This window comes from Leguminivora glycinivorella, chromosome 12 (assembly GCF_023078275.1).
Source record: "Leguminivora glycinivorella isolate SPB_JAAS2020 chromosome 12, LegGlyc_1.1, whole genome shotgun sequence".
Taxonomy (NCBI): Eukaryota; Metazoa; Arthropoda; class Insecta; order Lepidoptera; family Tortricidae; genus Leguminivora; species Leguminivora glycinivorella.
In genome coordinates this window covers 1,291,078-1,312,703 of record NC_062982.1, presented here as the reverse complement: position 1 = coordinate 1,312,703, position 21,626 = coordinate 1,291,078, and the positions used below count along the sequence as shown (strand labels likewise).

General features: G+C 34.9%; 1 protein-coding gene across 3 annotated transcripts in view; it reads right to left on the bottom strand.

Moving 5' to 3' along the window:
* The window catches only part of LOC125232224, a 212,933-nt gene extending 199,924 nt beyond the window's left edge, over positions 1 to 13,009 (bottom strand). For all 3 annotated transcript variants that reach the window (XM_048137863.1, XM_048137862.1, XM_048137864.1), the window contains exon 1: positions 12,745 to 13,009. The gene's annotated coding sequence lies outside the window, so the exon portion shown is untranslated. The remainder of the gene's footprint in view (positions 1 to 12,744) is intronic.
* Positions 13,010 to 21,626: the final 8,617 nt, after the last annotated feature.

Below are 21,626 nucleotides of genomic sequence, written 5' to 3'. Positions count from 1 at the left end.
TACATTGTAGCACAATGCTGGTATTTTTATTGTTTCCCAGACTATTATGCAACTTATCGCGTTATTATATCAGACTTTCGTTTTTTACTCCATTTGCGTTATTGTTTAAATAATGCAGTTTGTATTTTATTTTTACGCATTATGATATAATATTTGTTATATAAGGCAATTTAATATTACTATGATTTAGAAGACCTAAAGTTTAACAAATTATAAATGTCCAAAATACTAACATTAAGTATGAAAACGAAGCAGCGACACGATAAGCCATATTACGCTACTGATTGCCCGACTGATCGAACCAACATCCTCCATTTACCGGACGGTTACCTATACTCTACGCTATCTAACGATGGCAAGGGTTAAAATTTCCAAGTATATTATAATATTTATAACTCCCCGAAGACGAACGTGGGTATTCTTTGCGTTCAAAGGGTTAAGGCAGCTTTCACACTCAAAATACAGCCGAAAAAATAAACCATTTCGTGGAATACCTCATTCTTTTACTTACCTACTTACTTCCTACTTTTCAACGAGTTGTTTAGAGGCCGCTTTTTTGACAAAAATCAAAATGGTTTATTTTACGTCCTTGTCCAACACTAAATTTAACTACTAACATAATAAACTTCTTGAAGAACAATATATTTCAAAGGCGTCATACCGCGTTCTGTGTTTATATCCCTTCTTTATTACATCCTATAGTGACATCAGACACTTCTATGTCCCCATTACATAATGCTACCTTCGGACCGGTCCCTTATTGGCACTATAAAACTCGGCCAGAGAGTCATAACAAAGATATATATCTCCATATAAGATAAATAAAGTCTAAGACAGCCGTGAATTCGAGTCGACTGTCAGATATGGGTTCAGTTCTGGCGTATAACCGAGAACTGTGACATTTGGTTGATTGATACTCGGTCAAATGGCGACACTGATTATTATTTAAGAGTTAAGACGATAAACATATCAGTAACAAAAAAAATTAGAGTCTGATTGTCAACTGAGGTTCTCAAAATTTAATCTTGTGCCGATAGATGGCACTGAAAGTACTGTAACTACAAATCTGACTTGACTGACTCTTTAATACTTTATTCTCTCTGGTCGTATGTCGAAGTAACTTGATATTATTGTAGTTATAAATGTCGTATGTCGGTTAAAGTGACAAGATAGTAATGTAAGGTTTACATGGTAGGGTTAATAAAGCAAGGAAGAAAACGACTCCATTTATTTGAAATTGACAAACTTGTTTAAAACTACTAGTTTTTAATTTTTATTTTGAAAATAATTTATGTAACTGATGCAACCATCATCATCCTCATAAATATTTTATATTAATACGGTATCGCAACTTTATGTGAATTAGTAAATAAATGTCAAATATATTGGATAACTATTGGGTAATCCTTGACATTTTTGTATATAGCTCGCTAAACTTACTCTTTAATACAATAAATGTTGCCTAACTAGTACCTAAATAAAATATAACATGATGTTCGATAAGTAAACTCATTACACGAGCAAGTTAATAGGCAAATTTTGTTTTTGTCAATGCACCCTAATAATCTATTAAAAAACGTTTTTTTTTCTAGCCTACTGTAGTCTTCCACTGCGGGGCAAAGGCTTCCCCTCGCTTCTTCCACTCAACCCTGTCTCGAGCGCAATCCTGTCAGCGTAAATAGACTATAAGTCCAAGTCATCTCGCCAAAAAAACGTATACAACTTAGGTACAAATACTAGTGTATCATATACATGTATATTTAGAAAAGAAAGAGTCAAGGGGTAATAATTATGAATAAAATACCGTAATTTTTTACCATGTTAATAGAAAAACCAAAACAAAACAAGTGTAACGAATCATCAAATAGTCGAACAGAACCAGAAATTACTGTTTTATTAAAAGCCCACCCAGGGATATCACGCGTCATCCCGTCATGACGAAAAACATAATACTTTATACGCAAACGAGTACCAAAGACGTTGGATGTGCTGTTGCAAAAATAAATGAAGACCTTAACCGTATCGCGGTATGGTCCCGTGATTTCGGGATTGCTGTTAATCCGGACAAATGTCAAGCCATTGTTTTGGGAAGCCCCCGTTTGATTTCAACAACTGATTTGTTACTGGTCACACCCATTGTTTACGAGAACACCGTGATTCCCTTGTCATCGCAAGTTAAGGATCTTGGCTTAATCTTAGACAATGGTTTGACATGGGAGCCACATGTGGCTGACGTCAGTCGCAAGGTGACTAATACATTACGGGCGCTTTACAGACATAAAAACTTTTTGCCGGCTAGTACGAAAACCTTACTTGTTCAGTCCTTAATACTTCCTATTATTGACTACGCTGATGTGTGTTGCACTAACATTACACAAGCCTCACTGTCTAAACTTGATCGTCTTCTTAACAACTGCATCAGATTCGTGTTTAACCTCCGCAAATATGACCACGTCTCTCCCTTTCGCCAAAAACTTCAATGGCTCCCAATTCGTGAACGCAGGTCATTGCGAATCTTATGTACCCTGTATTCAATTTTATTTGATCCAGCAGCACCCACTTATCTCAGTTCCAAATTTGAGTTTATAAGAGCCCGCCCCGGTTGTGTACTTCGTGACTCTCGTACTCTCAAGCTAGCTGTACTCCCACATCGGACTGGCTTCTTGTCAGACTCATTTACCTGTCAAGCGATTCGTCTGTGGAATGCTCTCCCTTTGCCTATCAGACAATCTCAGAGCAAACTTACGTTTAAAACCAAGTTGCGTAAGCATCTATTTGAAAACATTCGTGACTAAGTATTTGTATTATGTCTCACACTAGGTACGAAATTATTATATATATGTATGTATAATATATATTTATGTATAATATATATTTGTGTTTAATATATATTTTATTTTATTCGGAATATGTATTTATTATATGTATATAAGTAGGTTTATTGCGATAAGTATGAATACTGACTTGTGTTTTCTTATTTAATTTTTAAAATCCTGCACCAAACTAAGCTTTCTGTTTAGCCCAATGGTTGACTGGTAGAGAATGCCTCAAGGCGTTAAGTCCGCCATTTGTACTCTTTTTTGTAAATTTGTGCAATAAAGTTTAAATAAATAAATAAATAAATAAATTATTATATTTTAGTCATGTCACGGGTGATAAGGCTCGCCGCACACGATGTCTAGGGATGTGCCTTATTCGAGAATAATGGGAAATATTTACTACTACAAATATAGGGATAGTGATCAGAACCTCTACCATGAGATTTTGTATACTAAATATTAAAAACTTTATCAAGTAACTGGTAAGTAGTTTAACTTTATCATGGAGAGGAGATGTGATGTAATAACCTTCTGTATTTTGTGGAATAAATGTTGTAAATAAATAAGAAATATTTCATCCTGTTCCTTTATCAAATGGAAATGTAAAATGTAATGAACACATTTATTTGTTCCTGAGTCATGGATGTTTTCTATGTATTTTAGTATTTGTATATTATGTACAGTCAACCAATTGGAACCCTAGGCCACTCTACAATCATGTCAAAATGACAAGCAGTAAGAGATTTCTTACAAACTGATTTATAACGTCACTATGACATAGTTCTACAGTGGCCTAGGGTTCCAATTGGTTGACTGTATATCGTTGTCTGAGTACCCAAAATACATGCTTTCCCGGCAGCTTATATTATCTGTCGCATCACGCCGTATTAAGATAGTCTATCACGACAACTAAGCTCCGAGTAGTATTCAATGCTTCAGTTGCCACTATATCAGGGAAATCGTTGTTCATTTCATACATTATCAATTTCAACCCCCGACGCAAAAACGACGGAATGTTATAAGTTTAACGTGTCTGTCTGTGGCATCGTAGCTCCTGAATGGATGAACTCATTAAGATTTAGTTTTTTTTGTTTGAAAGCTGAGTTAGTCGGGAGTGTTCTTAGACATGTTTGATGGAAGTCGCTGCACTGTGTCGGGGTTTTTCTTTTTTTCAAATTTAATTTTTGTGGTTATTTACGATTTAAAACTAGAACAAAATTTACTCTCTTCCCATAATTATTACCAGTGTTACGGTACCGGGTAAAGCGCATCACTACACCGCCCTGGTCCACTTTTCCTGCCAGCCCGGGGCATTATGTCGACTGCAGCCTAATTTGTATAGTGAAGTAGCGCCTTTATCGCAGCTCAAATCGGGGTAACGTTCGAAAACGTGTCGTAGATAACACTGTTTACAAAGCCCTTTATTTTACATTGATTTAAAATAGATATTAAACTATACGAAAATGCTTTAAAATAAACGAAATATCAGAGGCCCATGTCTCAAAACTGAATGTTACCAACGGAAGTCTCTTTCATACTTGTCATATTAGAAATTGACAAAAGACTTGTAAATTGTAACTTATATTAGCTTCGAGAAATGGGTCTCAGGTAAAACGATATATAATATTTAACATCACAGGGACCAACTAAGTGATTGAAAGTCAAAGTTCTAAGTATACTTGTTGATGGCAATATTTTCACCGTAAAATGAACATAATATTTACTCCACGTTGGGTTATAATAAAAATAAAACATTCATTACACATTATGTATGCAGATAGCAAAAGGTATTCAACTGCATAAAGTAGAATATTAATTAGTTTACAATATATTTCTGCAAATAACAAATAAAAAGACTACGGCATACTTATTAAACTTTACATTCAAGTATAATTTATTGTGTAAGATATAATAAAATATGTTTGTATCGTATTTTTAACCGACTTCAAAAAAGGAGGAGGTTCTCAATTCGACTGAATTTTTTTTTTTTTTTCTTTGTATGTATGTTACTCGATATCTCCGAGAATCGTGGACCGATTTTCAAAATTTTTTTTTTGATCGAACGGGTATAACCCCGAAATGGTCCCATTGGCACCAAGTCGGGGTCTGATGATGGGATCTTGGAGAAATCGAGGGAACTCTTCAAATGTTATAGGCACATGTAATGTTTTTAATGTATTTTTCAAAGGTACACGAGTATTTACGCCTGATGGTAATAATTTTATGTGGCTGAGCTGATGATGGAAGGTCAACTCCTCAATGGTTAGGAGTTAAAGGATAATTCTTTCACTACTGTACATATATTCGGATTGATACATATAATATCAATAGGAACCACTAAAAATCAACAAATAAATAAACTTTTTAACAAAAAATAAAACCGCCTTCAAAAAAAAGCGCGTTACAAAACACGTAGAAACTAAAAAGCAAAAAATAATAAACCTTTGAATTCAGATTTCTTATCGTATTGCAATAATCTAAACATCCAAATTATAAACAAATCAATTATTTTTGGAGTCGGGGCCAGCCTGAGTATGGTTGGGTGGGGCCAAACAGGCAATATAGCAAGGCGACGAACAGGTCTACCGACTACAAAAATATTTGATTTGTTTATAATTTGGATGTTTAGATTATTGCAATACGATAAGAAATCTGAATTCAAAGGTTTAATATTTTTTGCTTTTTAGTTTCTACGTGTTTTGTAACGCGCTTTTTTTATTTAGTAAATTAGAGGTTATATAAAGTATTTTATTATTATTATTATAAATGGGCTTACTCTTGGCCACAGACTACCCAAAGGCAAAGACGCAGATATGGCCTACGATGGAGTGAGCTCGCCCAGAAGATGCCTGTTCACCCTAGATTTGAAGGTTGGGTAATTGATGTATCACAACTTCTATATTTATCGATTGTTTAACCTTTACTATCAAAATACTTGTTAAGCACCAAACCTGTCAATGAAAGTAACAAATCGACTAACTATCACCTTTAATCATTACTTAAATTAAAAGCTTTGTTCCAATGTCAAATTAACGTAATGATTGATGATCTTGAAGTGTGGGCAGTTAGGAAGCAAGACGACCTTCGCATAAATGTCACAGATTATTCATGAATAAATGAATAAATTCGTCAAAGATCATTGAAGAGTGATCTGGTTTGCCTTATCGTTTGCGGGGTGTAAATTGGATTAATTTTGAATAATACCAGATAAATTGTTTTGTAGAAATTATTAAAATTCCTTTGTACTTTAGAGTTATTTATGCACATGGATTTTTTCTGTAAAAAATAATATTTTATATATGAAGCAAAACATTCATTATTCAAATGAAAACATTTATTTCTCATAAAATAAATAATAATTATTTCTTTTAATTTATCTACTAATTGTCCACGGTACAAGCTAGCAAATAAGAAATAATTCTATATGATTATATGGCTTACTCGTACGAACAATTTTTCATGACACATTATTTACAATTTACTTACTATTTACTATTTATATACTATCTTATTTATAGGTATATTTACCGTTTACTCTACAATACCAAACCCTTATTCTTTTACTTTTAAACTCAACACAATTCTTTCTAATCTTTCTTCTAAGCCGATGACCATCTTGATCCTATGTAAAAACTCCGGTAGTGATCCTATCTCACAAGTAATTGATCCTTGGCCAGCAATTAAAGGCCTAACATGATGCTCTGCCTTATTCAAACATCTATTAGGACATATATAGGCGTCCGTTAACGTACACGTCAAGTTAAGCGTCAATTTATACTGATCAAAAAAGAAGATACGACATAAGTTATTATAGGAGATAAGGCGATACTTGAATTGAAATTTGTAGGTTTAGATTTTTAGATCTAACAAGGATTATTTTAGATCCAGTTTGGATGTACTCGCGTGTCTGTCTGTCACAGACATTTTAGAGTCACAAACCTTCTTAAGCTTACCATGGAACTCAGTCAATCTGTGTAACTTGTGTAAGAATGTCCTATAATATTTATTTATTTATTGTAAAAAAATAGAGAGACCCCTGTGCCCATGCTTGTTTGCCACTAATGTGCTCTAAAAAACTATAAAGAATAATATACGCAGCTCAGATGGCTACCTGTCAATAAAAAAATTGAACATCTGCCTCTCTTGATAGAAAAACAGATAAAAAACAGTGCAGTCAATTATCTTAGGTAGTTATTTGGTTGCGGAGTGTAAGTTACTGTAGTGCTGTTCCAAATTGATCGGATTTTTTATCTACAGGTATTTTAAATCAAACTGTAATGATATTTGGTATAATTTCCAAAATTAAATCATTTTTTTTTTTTGGTTGGCGTCTAATAGTAGTGCTGTTCAGTTTCTCACTACAATGAATGCCGTTTCTAGTGACGTTAAGTCGAATCAAAAAAAAACTGTTCTACAAATTATTGAAGTGACATCCATAAACATCCTACACAAGTGTTGCGTCTGTGGTCGTTTAATCAGTTTCGCAAATTGGTCATCTCGGACCGGTTCGATGGCGAAAGTATTACGCAACCATGTGGGGAAATAAAAGTGATTTCTTCTTATGAGGAGCGGTGATAAGCCTTTTCAGTCTTTATAGCGGTTTTTTTAGTCTTTAGGCACCTTGTAGGATTAGTTAGTGTTGTAACTAGAATTCCTTCTAGGAAAGACTGACAACGAAACAATGTAGGTTTAAAGTTTTTTTTACAATTTCTGGTTGACTTTAAATAGATCCACACTTACTGTAGCTACGTTAACGTTAGACCACTGGAAATCTGTATGCAATGTGATACATATATAGAGTAGTCAATGATAATTTTTATATTATGCCTATAGATAGATGATTATTATAGCTGAAGCAAAAAAAACTGAAGAAATTTACACCATACATACACCAGTTTTACGAATCACCTTTTGTATTATCGACATTAATTGCGCCTAACTTTAACTATCATATACTTTTCTGATCAAAGTAGTAAATGTGATAATTATCACATTTGAATTAAAATAGAAAAAAAAATATTCAAAATTACAATTAATTTCTATCCTAAAATGTAAGTTCAAATATGTTTTACTATACTTATGCATTTATGCAATGGTTCAAATTATGAGTACACTTATTAAAGAATTTTCTGAATAAAATAGACAAAAAAAGCCCATTAACATTAAAGTAATCCGTAAGCAAGTGAACAACTTAAATCCCATTTCCCCGCTCTAGTAAAATCATCTGCTTCTCAAAGTTTAAAAACCTCGATTACACTGAACATTTCGGCCGCTCGTGATTCGTACAAACAATTATTTGAGACGATTCTAATGACTTTCCACTCTACTTTTCACTGGGTAATTAGGGTCGCATTTACGTGATATATTTTATACTAGTTTTTGACCGCGGCTTCGCTCGCGTTAGAAAAAGACAAATAGTAGCCTAAGTCACTCTCCATCCCTTCAACTATCTCCGCTTAAAAAATCAAGTCAATTCGTCGCTCCGTTTTGCCGTGGAAAACGGACAAACAAACAGACACACACTTTCCCATTTATAATATTAGTATGGATTATTTGACTTCATAAAAGTTTTTAAAGTCGGTACCTCATATTTCAATCACGTTGATTTGTTTTTTTTTTTATTGTATTTCTTGGTATGATTTTATGACAACTTTGAATTACATTTGTTTATTGACAGTGAAAACATTCCGAGAAATTAAAAATAGGTAGAACTTAATTTTAGTGACAAATATGTTATTTTTGAAGAGGAAGTCAAATAAAGGAACTGTTATTTGGAATTTATTTTGTTCCTGGGTTAAAAAAAAAACAACTTTTATATATTTTGCCGCAATTTTTTCTACCATCTAATTTTCATTTGACACAACTAGCGCAGCCATTGCCTACTTGGAGGAATGGAAATTTAGATTATAAAGTAGCTATAATGTATATCAGTGTACTGTCTCTACGTTTTAATTACCATACGATAAATACATTTTAGTAATTTGTTTTATCCGTTTACTAAATATTTCCCTACAAATAAAGTTGACAAAGCAATAAGTATTGGGTTGGTAAGAAAGTAATGAGCGATCGATTGAATTCCACATAAAATTTTTGAGAGAGTTCTAGAATCTTCTATGGTCGAAAGTATATAAAGGGCGAGTCGCACAGTTTCTCGTCAGTCATTCACTAGCTGTCGCCGAGCTAATATAAGGATGAAAATGGACGAATTAAAAGTGCATGTAAGGCATTGCTTACTATATGAATTTCAGTCTGGCCATTCAGCCGCCGAAGCAGTGCGTAATATATGTCAGCGTGTTGCTCCTAAAGTTGTTTCTGAGGCCACGGCGAAACGATGGTTCCAGCGGTTTCGTAGTGGCGACTTTTCATTATCAGATCAACCTAAGTCTGGTCGACCGGTGAAGATTGATGTAGCCAAATTAAAAACCTTAATTGAAGGAGATCCGAGGCTAACGAGTCGTACTCTTGCTACCGAGTTAGGCTGCTCTCATGTCACCATAGAAACACATTTACACGAGTTGGGAAAAACTACAAATACAGTGTTTGGATACCGCACGAACTTGAAAGAGATCAACTAAACCGCCGTGCCGATATCTGCATACAACTTCTGTCTTTTCGCCGCACATTCAACTGGTTGGACCATCTTATCACTGGAGATGAAAAATGGGTCTTATATATAAATCACACACGCAAACGTCAGTGGCTAGCTCCAAACGAAAAAGGAATAGAGGCACCAAAAACAGAGCCTCACCCGAAAAAAGTTATGCTGTCCGTTTGGTGGGATATTCATGGTATTATTCACTGGGAACTCCTACCAAGTGGAATGACTGTTACCGCATCAGTATACTGTAATCAGCTTGAAAATTTAAACCAAAAAATCTGTCAGAATCGTCCACAGCATGCTAAAGTTTTTTTCTTACACGACAATGCTCGCCCACACAGTGCAAAAGTGACTCGGCTAAAGCTATTGGAGCTAGGTTGGAAAGTGATACCTCATCCACCGTACTCTCCAGACTTGGCACCTACGGATTACGCATTGTTCAGATCGCTAAGCAATGCCTTGAATGAAAAAAAGTTCGATGATCAAGCCCATCTACGACAGTACATAGCTGAGTTTTTTGAATCTAAACCTAAGAACTTCGCCGATGCTATTCATTCTTTACCAGAACGATGGAGACAAGTAGTAGATAACGAAGGCCGTTATATTTTTGATAAATGATTAAAATAATAAATTAAATAAAAATTACAATATTGGTTATGATTCGCTCATTACTTTCTTACCAACCCAATATTTTCACCTAACGGTCCGCGATGTAAACGGTCGCGCACCTGGCCCTAGCCACAGCACCTGGCAGGGGCTATACTGTACTTACTGTTTGAATTTGAATTTAAATAACTATAGGTCCCTAAGTACCGTAAGCTCTTTTAACTATAATCCTTGAAAACCCACAGTTTGATGTTACAATTTTGTTTTTTGACTTATTTTCAGAACCACGTCAATCGTCGACCATCTATTGGCTTTAAATATTCGTGATTGAACTTATTGTGCTCTAGAAGTCCAGATAGCTCATACATTACGGATTTCTTTTTATAGTTATTTGCTTATTTTAAGTTTTAAAATTAACTAATTCTCTTCCTTGCAAGTAGGTAAATACAAAATGCATATAATTTCACATACCAAAACATTGACATTTCGTTTATTACGTGTACAGTAGTAAGTATTGAATTATTTTTTGTAGGTTTGTAATTTTATTTTAAGTAGGAGTAGTAAAAGTTACTTAGTAAAACAAATAAAAATATTTCTACAACATTTAAAAATAATTATAGTAAGTAACGTAACCTTTCCTGTACATATTATCCATTAAGCGCGTAAAAGCGCGATAATCACCTATTAAGCCGCAGCATATCATAAGTATATTTAATCCCCAACACACGTATTTAACATTTAAAGGCCTTCTGGGCTGATCATTTAACAATAAGTTCATATTTATTAGCAGTTATCGTTTCTTAGCCTCTACTATTAAATTTTTGATGTTTTAAAAAACGTGATTTTTCGTTCAAGTTAATAAATTAGTCCACTCAACGCATTGGCCTCGTCATCCAGCGAGGAAACGCGGCCAGTCTTATGACACATTTTAGGAACCGGCAACGAATTTGGAGACATCTGAAAATACAGTGTAGGTAGTTCCCCTAGGTTAAGTTAGGTTTAGTTTAGTTTTAATGTCTTAATTGTTTTAATGTTTATTTAAATTTATTAGGAAACAAATTTTAGAAATTAATAACTGTTTGGGGACGGTGTTGACTTTCTTCATACAATTAATATCATTTTTTGTATCGTTTACGCTACAAGCTACAATCTAAAACGTTAAAAAATCGTAGTAAAAGCTCAGGGCCGCCAGGGCAGATTATTTAACAATGTTCATGTTTACTAACAGAATTCACTCGATTGATCTTGAGGCCAATGAATCAATGAGAAATCATTGTTGCATCACGGCGAATCGTTTCTAAAGAATTTCAATGTAAATGAATGCTTTTAACAAAAGATTAACAACTATGCTTAAATCTTTTGTTACACACGAAACAAGTGTAAACAGATTGTTTGTATTTATTTTGTTGTAAACAAGTAATTATTTATGGGTACATATTTTAAATTAGGCAGACAGCGTATCATAAAGTTAAATGTTTTAGATATAATTTATCTACTTAATATCTTTTCATTACTTTTCCCCTCACTAGCTCGGAAACACGTGTTTTGTCCTTTAATACCAGCGGGTAAAAACGCATTTTATCCACTAGTGGGTAAAGTAATTTGACCTTGAATAAAGTCAAATTGACTGCTTTAAAATTGATAAAAGTAGGTGAATCTAATAATAAAGATGATTTACCACCTGTGGAACTACTGGAAGCAGTGATAAACGCATTTTTTGCGTTGTAGTTTCCTCGCTATAGTGAGGGGAAAAGTTTTGTGTTACACTCGGGTGCAAATGTATTTCACTTCTCGTGTGTTAAAAAACTCGCAAGTTCAGGATTCTATTCTCGAACCACTCGCTTCGCTCGTGGTTCAACTATAGGATCCTTTCACTTGCTCGTTTTTCAGTTCCACACTCGTCGTTAAAATACAACTTTGCCCCCTTGTATAACAAATAATTATTACCAGTCTACTTAAGCCAAAATATAATATGTGTTAATATTACGCAAATAATAAAATACAAAAACACAAAAGAGATAAATACCTACCTTACTACCAGGGCCACATATACATTAACATATAATCCAAGAATAAATTATTTTTTATTTATGTTACCATCCCAACAAAATGTTATAAATAAATATAAGATTGTATAAGTAAAGTTATTTAACATACATATTATACAATATGTAGATTATGTAGGCATGTTTTAATTTTGAATATGTATTTATTAATGCTTTTGTATAAAAAAATAAAAAGTAACAATTGTGCCCACCGATAAAAATCTTGATTATTATCGAAAAAAATACAAACAAAATAATGACTTCAGAAATAAAAATGTTAATACCCAAAAAATGATAACAACCTAACAAGAATCAAAATTAATGGGAACATAAAAAGCGTAAACAAAACTCAGGCGCTCGTTAAAGTCTTATTAAAGCAAAACAAGTTCCGTCCAAAAATACCCTCGATGACCTAAGCTCGACTTTTTACCTCAGACTTGTATCATCTGTAGTCGCCTTAATATTCTCTAACATATTGCAAACTAAGTAAACCTTTCTAACATTTAATGAAACAATATAAACTTAAAGCAAACACGAATGGTGTATTACTTATCTGCTCGTATGTAAAAACGAAAGTGTATCAAATACATTTTAAGATGATAAAACTAGAAAATAACTCAAAATAGTGAATGAATTCGATAACAGAAGGACAGGTACCGAAACCAATCGGACTCACCTTGACAGTATAGATGTTTTGACAGCTGGTTCGCATCAACAAAGCAAACAATAGCACTTGCACAAAACAGGATACAATCCTCTTAACCTCCTTTAAAGCTTCCAAAAAAACTGTAACAATACTTAACACCAAAGTCCACTGCAACACTGGCCGAAAAACTTAAAAAACACTGCTCACTGTCTCGATCGTTTTAAAAATTAAAATTCTAACGCTGCGCGTGCGCTCGCGTCGAAAATCGCGCGCAACACTGACTCTGTCCGTCCGCCATTTTCTATGCCGTGGTGGGGAATAGGAAATAAAATGGAAAAAGAATACCTTATGTGGCACTAAGGTTTCGCACTTCGGAGGACAAAGTATAATAAATAGTTTAGGAATGCGAATGCATCTGATTGTGCTGCGGTTTTTTCTTTGCGGTGAATGTCCTCTTATAGTAATAAGGTCAAATGATGGTGAGATTGCATAAAACTGCGGTGAGGTTAGTTGGAGGACTGGGAAGGTTAGAAATGAGAAAAATAATATTTCTAATGTTTTCTTCCTAATATCACAAAAAACGTTTGATATGAAGAGGGTTTAAAAATAAAAAATATTGATGCTAAATATACATACATACATAACATACAATCACGTCTGTTTCCCAGAGGGGTAGGCAGAGATCACGGATTTCCATTTACTACGATCCTGACAAATCACTTTCGCTTCACACACTTTCATAACGTTTCTCATACACGCTCGTCGGTTTCGAGTACTTCTGACCTGGCCTTTTTGCAATATTTCCCCGATTTGAACAAGAAAAGTTCGCCTAGGATGCTAAAACCGTGAAAAAACAGCAAAAAAAATTATGGGTTTTGTTTATTTTTTTGTACTCATTGTTAAAGTAGGTTAGGTACAATCATCAGGGTTCGGATATCTCGTAGCATGGTAAGAAGTTAGAGAACCATGGAATCGATTTTAACATAAAAGTCAACTCATAGGTACTCATACTCACATACTCATTCCAAAAGTTGATTATAAACGAAATAAATATAATTTGGAATTAAATAAAACTATATTTTAAATGAAAAAAAGACTGCCACACTATGTTGTATACTACTTAAAAAACACGCAAACAAAAAATAGTTAACAGTTAACATTCAGTCATACAGTTTTAATAAGTAATTCATCGTTTTAGATGAAATTAAAAGCATTTTGTGACAAATTATATACATGAGGATGAGTATGAGTATAAATTAAATTTAATGTTTATATCGACTCCATGGTTCTCTAACGTCTTACCATGCTACGAGATATCTGAACCCTGGTCATCAGCAATATTGTTTGTATATTATTAAATATGTGAGACGCTCTTACTAAATCTTCAAACAGTTCACACGTCTTATATCTTCAAAAAACCCCTACATACGAAAATCGACCTTATTACAAACAACATTTTCCCCTTTGACCACCATACAGTGGTAACTTTATATGTAAATATTTAGATTTAGGCTCCTACTAACCCTTAGTTAATTGTCATTTTCATCCATGTATGTACTAACAAAATATGTGTCTGTTACACTCGTGTCAGATATTTTTCGAACAGTAACATAATGATACTATAATATAAATATTTACGTTGTGTAGGTAAGGACAACAAGATATTCCATGAATTTGGTATACATATGTGTTTGCTGGTGACCTAGAGTTGTATCCAAAATATCGATTCGAGTTAACAACTTTATTCTTATTTTATTTTGATGAGGCTTCGAAGTGATTAGCAGTTACGAAACGACACGCTGCTGGCTACGTAGCCAACTGCACAGACGCTTACGATTAATTACGATAATATCGTTATCGCGATTCTACATTGACACGATAGAGCCAGACAGCGTTACGATCGGCGGTTAGCGTCAACGATTGTCGTTTCAGCTGGGCCGGTCGTGTGAAAAGAAGTCGTGAGATGGCGCCAAACAACACGACACTAAAGGTCAAATGATGATGGTCAAATTATCACCAATGTCGTATCAAAACCGGTCCAAAAACGTACATACACTCACGGCTGTATTCCCAAAAAGGGCACTTGACACTAAGTCAAGTTCAGAAACTTAACCGTATCCATAAACTAAGAGTTTGACATTGACATGCTATACCTATATTATTAATTACACACCTGCTATTTTTTATACTTGCGCTGGCGGGAAACAAGCATATGGCCCGCCTAATGGTAAGCGATCAAGGTATAGACATATAGGTACCTGCAACTCCTGAGGCGTCACATGCGCGTTGCTGACCCTAATATTCCGCGCCCTATTGTATGCGTAAGCTATTACGGTCTTACACTCCTACTACATTCGTCGGAGCAAATTTATTCTGCATGGAACATTTGGTTTACAAATTTTCTAGGCGCTTGCCTGAATTAATGGACTGGATGTTCATTCATAGTACAGGCAAGAACGATTTAATAAGTCATAAGTCATAAGTTATTTATTGGTAAAGCCGATTTAATACTGGACTGACAAAGGCCATACAAAAAAGCGTACCCCTGAAATGTATTGGCCTTTTAGGCTTAAAACTAGATGGCGCTCATCGCAGCCTGGAAGTGGCCAGAATCATATTTTACCCCAATTATTTTTGCGTGTTTTTATTTTTTATAAGAACAAATTACCTACATATTTCTTTACTTTAAAATCAAGATATCACGTCAATACACATTTTGAAAAAATAAATAGTAGGCATCATCAGTGTAGTTATGATAGTATTTAATAGGTGGCGCTAAAGAATCGAGGTACGATTCTTAGAAAGAGATATGAAGTATTCACCACAAATCTGAAAAGAGTTGCGAGCACTTTTATATATTCTTTTATACTTGTACTTTTATAAATTCGTCATGTCACCAGTTATTAACCAAAGTAGTCGAATCTGCCTCCTATTGTTTACTTCCTCTTTGGTATGACACCTTTAGATCGTCCTTGCTACGGAGACGTATTCAAAAATAAAAAATTAAATAAAACTAAATGAAAAATTCTTACAACATGGTAGGACAGGTAGGTAGGTATTAAAAAAAAAGGTGAATCCACGTAAAAGTAACGTGAGTCACGACTTCACTGTGTGTTTATTTGAACTACAGCCGCAAACGAAAGGATCTATGCATATATCGGGAAAGTAACACTTATTTAGAGATATATTATGACTTGAACTTGCATCGTTAACCCATTCAATGCCGAAGACGCGAATTCGCGTCCTGTGTATGCGTAAACGTGATGCCGAGGACGCAAATTCGCGTCCACGAGTTATTTGTTTTTTTTTTTGCTAGAAATCAACTGTACTTAAAAGCTGATACGAAAATGTTATTTTATTTATGAAGGATAATATTATACCGTCGCTGGTTTCTGGATTCAGTGCATTTGTAATTTTCATAATTCTTATCTCGGATGCCGAAGACGCGAATTCGCGTCCTGTGTATGCGTAAACGTGATGCCGAGGACGCAAATTCGCGTCCTTCAAGTGTGAAATAACCTAATGCCGCAGACGCGAATTCGCGTCCTTCAAGTGTGATATATAACCTAATGCCGCGGACGCGAATTCGCGTCCGTTGAAATGTTAACGTGATGCCGTGGACGCGAATTCGCGTCGTCGCGTAGAAGGCGGCGGCACTGCGTGATGATTAAAAATATGAAGCGCCGGCAATGAATGGGTTAAGATATGAAACATGTCATAAAATCGTGATTCATGTTACTCTTGCCTTTGCCTGACGAATATTCTTAAAAATGTGTTTGTAATGTCCTGTAATTTTTTCTGAAGAAAGTGCTACCATCGGTTCCCCTGATTTGCTAGTTTGCCTCCGATTTTTTTTTTTTATTATTATAAATGGGCCAACTCTTGGCCACAGACTAGCCAAAGGCAAAGACGTGGCCTACGATGGAGTGAGCTTGCCCAGAAGATGCCTGTTCACTCTTGATTTGAAGGTTGTTATAATTCTATTTTTCTTTCAGCCCCTTGTTTGCCAAGAGTGGCACTGAAACCTGATTAATTTCATGAGCTCTGCCTACCTCTTTATGGGATACAGGCGTGATTGTATATCATCACCTAACCTCCTTGCGTTATCCCGGCATTTGCCACGGCTCATGGGAGCCTGGGATCCGCTTTGACAACAAGGCGATTGTATGTATGTACGTAAATTTATAAATAAAAACTGAGGTACTGTACTGAAATAAAAATATTAATACCATATTTTAAGTTATTTTTCCCCTCACTAGCTTGGAAACACGTGTTTTGTCCTTTAATACCAGCGGGTAAAAACGCATTTTATCCACTAGTGGGTAAAGTAATTTGACCTTGAATAAAGTCAAATTAACTGCTTTAAAATTTATAAAAGTAGGTGAATCTAGTAATAAAGATGATTTACCACCTGTTGAAGTACTGGAAGCAGTGATAAACGCATTTTTTGCGTTGTAGTTTCCTCGCTATAGTGAGGGGAAAAGTTTTGTGTTACACTCGGGTGCATTTTACTTCTCGTGTATTAAAAACTCGCAAGTTTAGGATTCTATTCTCGAACCACTCGCTTCGCTCGTGGTTCAACTATAGAACCAGCTCGTTTTTCAATTCCACACTCGGCGTTAAAATACAACATATTTATAACAAATAATTTTGTATGATAAATATTAAATGAAACAATACATAAAATGCCTTTTGGCATTAAGTCCGCCATTTGTACATGTTTCCTTGGTTGTGCAATAAAGTTTAAATAAATAAATAAATAAAACACAACATTTTACGCACTTTACGCGACAATCAAAGAGTAAGACCGTTTTCACATTATCCGATCCGATATCGAATGTCGGAAGGATTTCAATAGAAAAAATCCAAGATGGCGCCTGTAATGTATGGGAAATCGGTCCGACATCCGATATCGGATCGGATAATGTGAAAACGCACTAAGTCAGAATAAGTCCCAGGCTCGGTAGACAAGCTTCACCTTAAGACCTGACCTGACCCAGACCTATCACTGACGGTTGAGGGAAAACACTAACTATAGTCATTAATTGGCAACAATGTACACATCGATTCATGTTATGTATATCTAAATATATAAAAGAAGAAAATGACTGACATATCAACGCACAGCCGAAACCGCTGGTCCTAGAGATTCCAAATTTGACAATTAATGGGTTGAAAGAAACCAAATTTTGATATTGCAAGTGACATTATTCATTGAGTGCGTATTATATTCTTTGGTTCATTGCCCATGCCACAATTAAACACAAATCATAAAGTCGACTTTTACGGCACCCGCGGGAGGAAAGGGGGACGGCGAAATTCTTTGTCCGTTTTAATGTGTACTTGTATTATTAAAGATATATATTGATAAGATATGTACATATATATTATTTAAAAAAATCGTTGATAAATGTCCCTGCTAATTCAAAATAATAAAATAAAATAAAAATAAACACAAAAAATAAAAAAGCCTTTTATTTCTTGTTTAGTACAAGTTACAAATACTTAAATATTAAAAACTATCTTTTCAGTGACTAAATTTTTACTTAAAAACTACATAACTATTAAGTGTTTTTTTTTTTAAATAACCCCAGTTTATTGATACTTCTTTGTTTCCTCTATTTATTTTTACAAATCGTTCCATTTTCAAACGTTTTAAATAGAACAAACGAACGACGGAAAAGGATGTGTTTTCTGTTCAATATACCAGTGACGGCAGTGACCAAATACGAATGTTTGCTAAGTTCATAACATAACCTTGAAACATCCTTCCTCGTATAATATTCAAATGTGCACAAATATGAGAACGATATCCGATAACCTAACACAAAATTAAAATGCAAAGACACCAATCATACAACATTAGTAATAATAGCTTAACCACAAAATTAAAATTTTGAAAAAACCCCCGACCGCGACATAGTAGACCGATTTTCATGAAACATGGCTAAGAACACTCCCGATTAACTCAGCTTTCAAACAAAAAAAAACTAAATCGGTTATCCGTTCGGGAGCTACGATGCCACAGAGAGACACACACACAGACAGACAGACAAACAGACACACAGTGGATCGAAATGAATAAAAAATGGACATTCGCATTTTTTTCCAAAAATCCTATTTTAAAAAATGCTCTTCGGTTGAAAATGATATGAGAAATAAAAAATGTTATATAAAATTTTTCAAAATGAGGCTTATTTTAAGCAGAAAAAAATAAAATGTGTTTTTTTTGTATGAAACTGAAAAATAGGTATCTTATTGTAAGAAAACCGTAACCGATCCCGCTTTCAAACCTTTACAATGTCATTGTCCTACTTTAGAACAGTAAAAAATAGTAAAAACCTTATCTGAGTAGGTGCCCGTTTTTTTTTGTAGTCCAATCAAATGTCAGTAAATACAACATTTTTCTTAGTGCTTTATTTTTTTATTTATATTAAAAAAACGGTGTATTCATGACAATTTAGTATAAAAACAAAATATATATGACATTTTATTAAGGATAAATACAATTTTTTACAAGAAAATTGCATTGAAAGAGAAACAATTATTGCGGTGTTTTTATTGATAGTAAACAAATAGCTAAAATATACTTGAAATCAACAATAACAATTTTTTGGTGTCATCTGATCCAAGATTGTCTTTTTTGAGGCCACCGCTAAGTAAAGCGACTAAAAAGACCCTCTTCTAAAGCTTTGGAATTATTAATAATAGAAAACATAAGCACTGATGATACTGAAAATATAGAAATGTTTGAAAGTGTAGAAGAAGGTGGTGAATAAAATAGATCTATACAATGTATCTATATATTGTTATTGTTGATTTCAAGTAAATTTAAACTTTTTGTTACTATCATAGTTACTAAAAACATCGCAATAAATGTTTCGATTTCAATGTAATTTTTAACCATTTCCTTGTAAAAACTTGTATTTATCTGTATCAAAATGTCATATATATTTTATTTTTATACTAAATTGTCATGAATATACCGTTTTTTTATGAAAATAAAAAAATAAAGCACTAAGAAAAATGTTGTATTTACTGACTTTTGATTGGACTACAAAAAATAACGGGCACCTACTCAGATAAGGTTTTTACTATTTTCTACTGTTCTAAAGTAGGACAATGACACTGTAAAGGTTTGAAAGCGGGATCGGTTACGGTTTTCTTACAATAAGATACCTATTTTTCAGTTTCATACAAAAAAACACATTTTATTTTTTTCTGCTTAAAATAATAATAATAATAATAATTCATTTATTTCAGATTAATAATCCATAATACACTTAAACAACAAAGAACAAAATAATTGAGACATGACACACAAAAACGAATAATACACTAAAATTAAACACTAATTACATCGATAAATAAATAAGTAATCTAACAAACAAAATAAAATATCACAAACCGTCAGTTAGACGTCCTATGCAGCCTATCCCAGTGAAGCTGGAAAGGACCGTCCAGGCGCTCTGCCACCGTCTGAAGGAGGCTGTTCGGGCTGCCGCGCAGGCGCCTCACCAAGGACGCAACGCGCTTGCGCATTATGGCATGAAAGCCGTCCGTACGTCTCTCGCAAAACATCCCTGATGCACTGCAATGACGCGGCAGCCCCAACAGCATCCTAAAACTATTATTATATTGGACGCGTAGGGCGCTAAGAGCTCTCTGTGTATAGTTAATCCATAGGCTGCAAGTGTAAAATGATTGACAGAACGCCTTAAAAAGGGTAACCTTAGCTTCTTTAGTACACCTTGCAAACCTACGAATCAACATATTACTCCTTACTGCAAGCGCCCTACGCTCCCTTTCCACATCTTTATCGTCGCTCAGACTCTCCGTGACCCAGTGTCCCAGGTATTTAAATTCCTTAACAATACTAAGAGGTGTGTTGTACAGCTTTACCGGCGGCACGCGTGGATAATATTTTGTACCTGCCTTAAAAATCAACATAACACTCTTAGATGTATTGTACTTAAGCCCGTGTGATTTCGCATACTGTTCACAGACACTGAGCATCTTGTTGAGAGCGCTGATCGAAGGGGCCAGTAGCACCATGTCGTCTGCATAACTAATGTTATTCACAAAAGTGCCATCCACAGAGCATCCTACCATGGTACCACTAAGCTCCCTAATCAACCCATCAACGTACAGGCTAAAGAGCCTGGGCGACGACAAGCCTCCCTGTCTGACACCGCATTCCAGCCTGTATGAGACTGACAGCGAATTAGCCCACCTGACAACATTTCTCTGATAGCTGTACCAATATTTAAATAATTCAATCAACTCACCGGGTAAGCGCGTATCATTATATAGTTTCTGCCAAAGTTTGTCGTATAGCATACCAAATCGAAGGCTTTGGACAGATCAAGGAAACATGCATATACAGGTGTTTCCCTGTCTGTGTAGTACCGCACAGTGTGTTTCAGACAGAGAACTGCTGTCTCTGTAGATAGACCGGCTCTAAATCCAAATTGTGCATCATGCAGCATCAAATGCCTTTCCAGTTCCCTGTCTAAAACACCGTCCAGCACTTTCGACACAATGGTAGCCAAAGAAATGGGTCTATAATTGTTTATGCTAGCGACATCTCCCGTTCGATTCTTGACTATTGGCACCACCACGGTTTTCATCATGTCGTCAGGTAGGTATGCATGGCTCAAGCAGACGGTGAAAAGCATGGCTAGCACTCTGGACATATGCGCTCCGGCATTCTGCAAGTGCTCAATACTAAGAGAATCATGTCCCGGAGACTTACCGCGCCGCATGCCTTTCACAATTGCTGCTACATCGTCCGCTGTGACTCTCACACGAAGGCCTTCCGTTGCCCGCGTCACGTGAGGCTCCTCAACGCCAGTACCTGTTTCTGACCGAACCTGAAAGCGGTTTCTAAAAAGCTCGGCAACCTGAAAGGG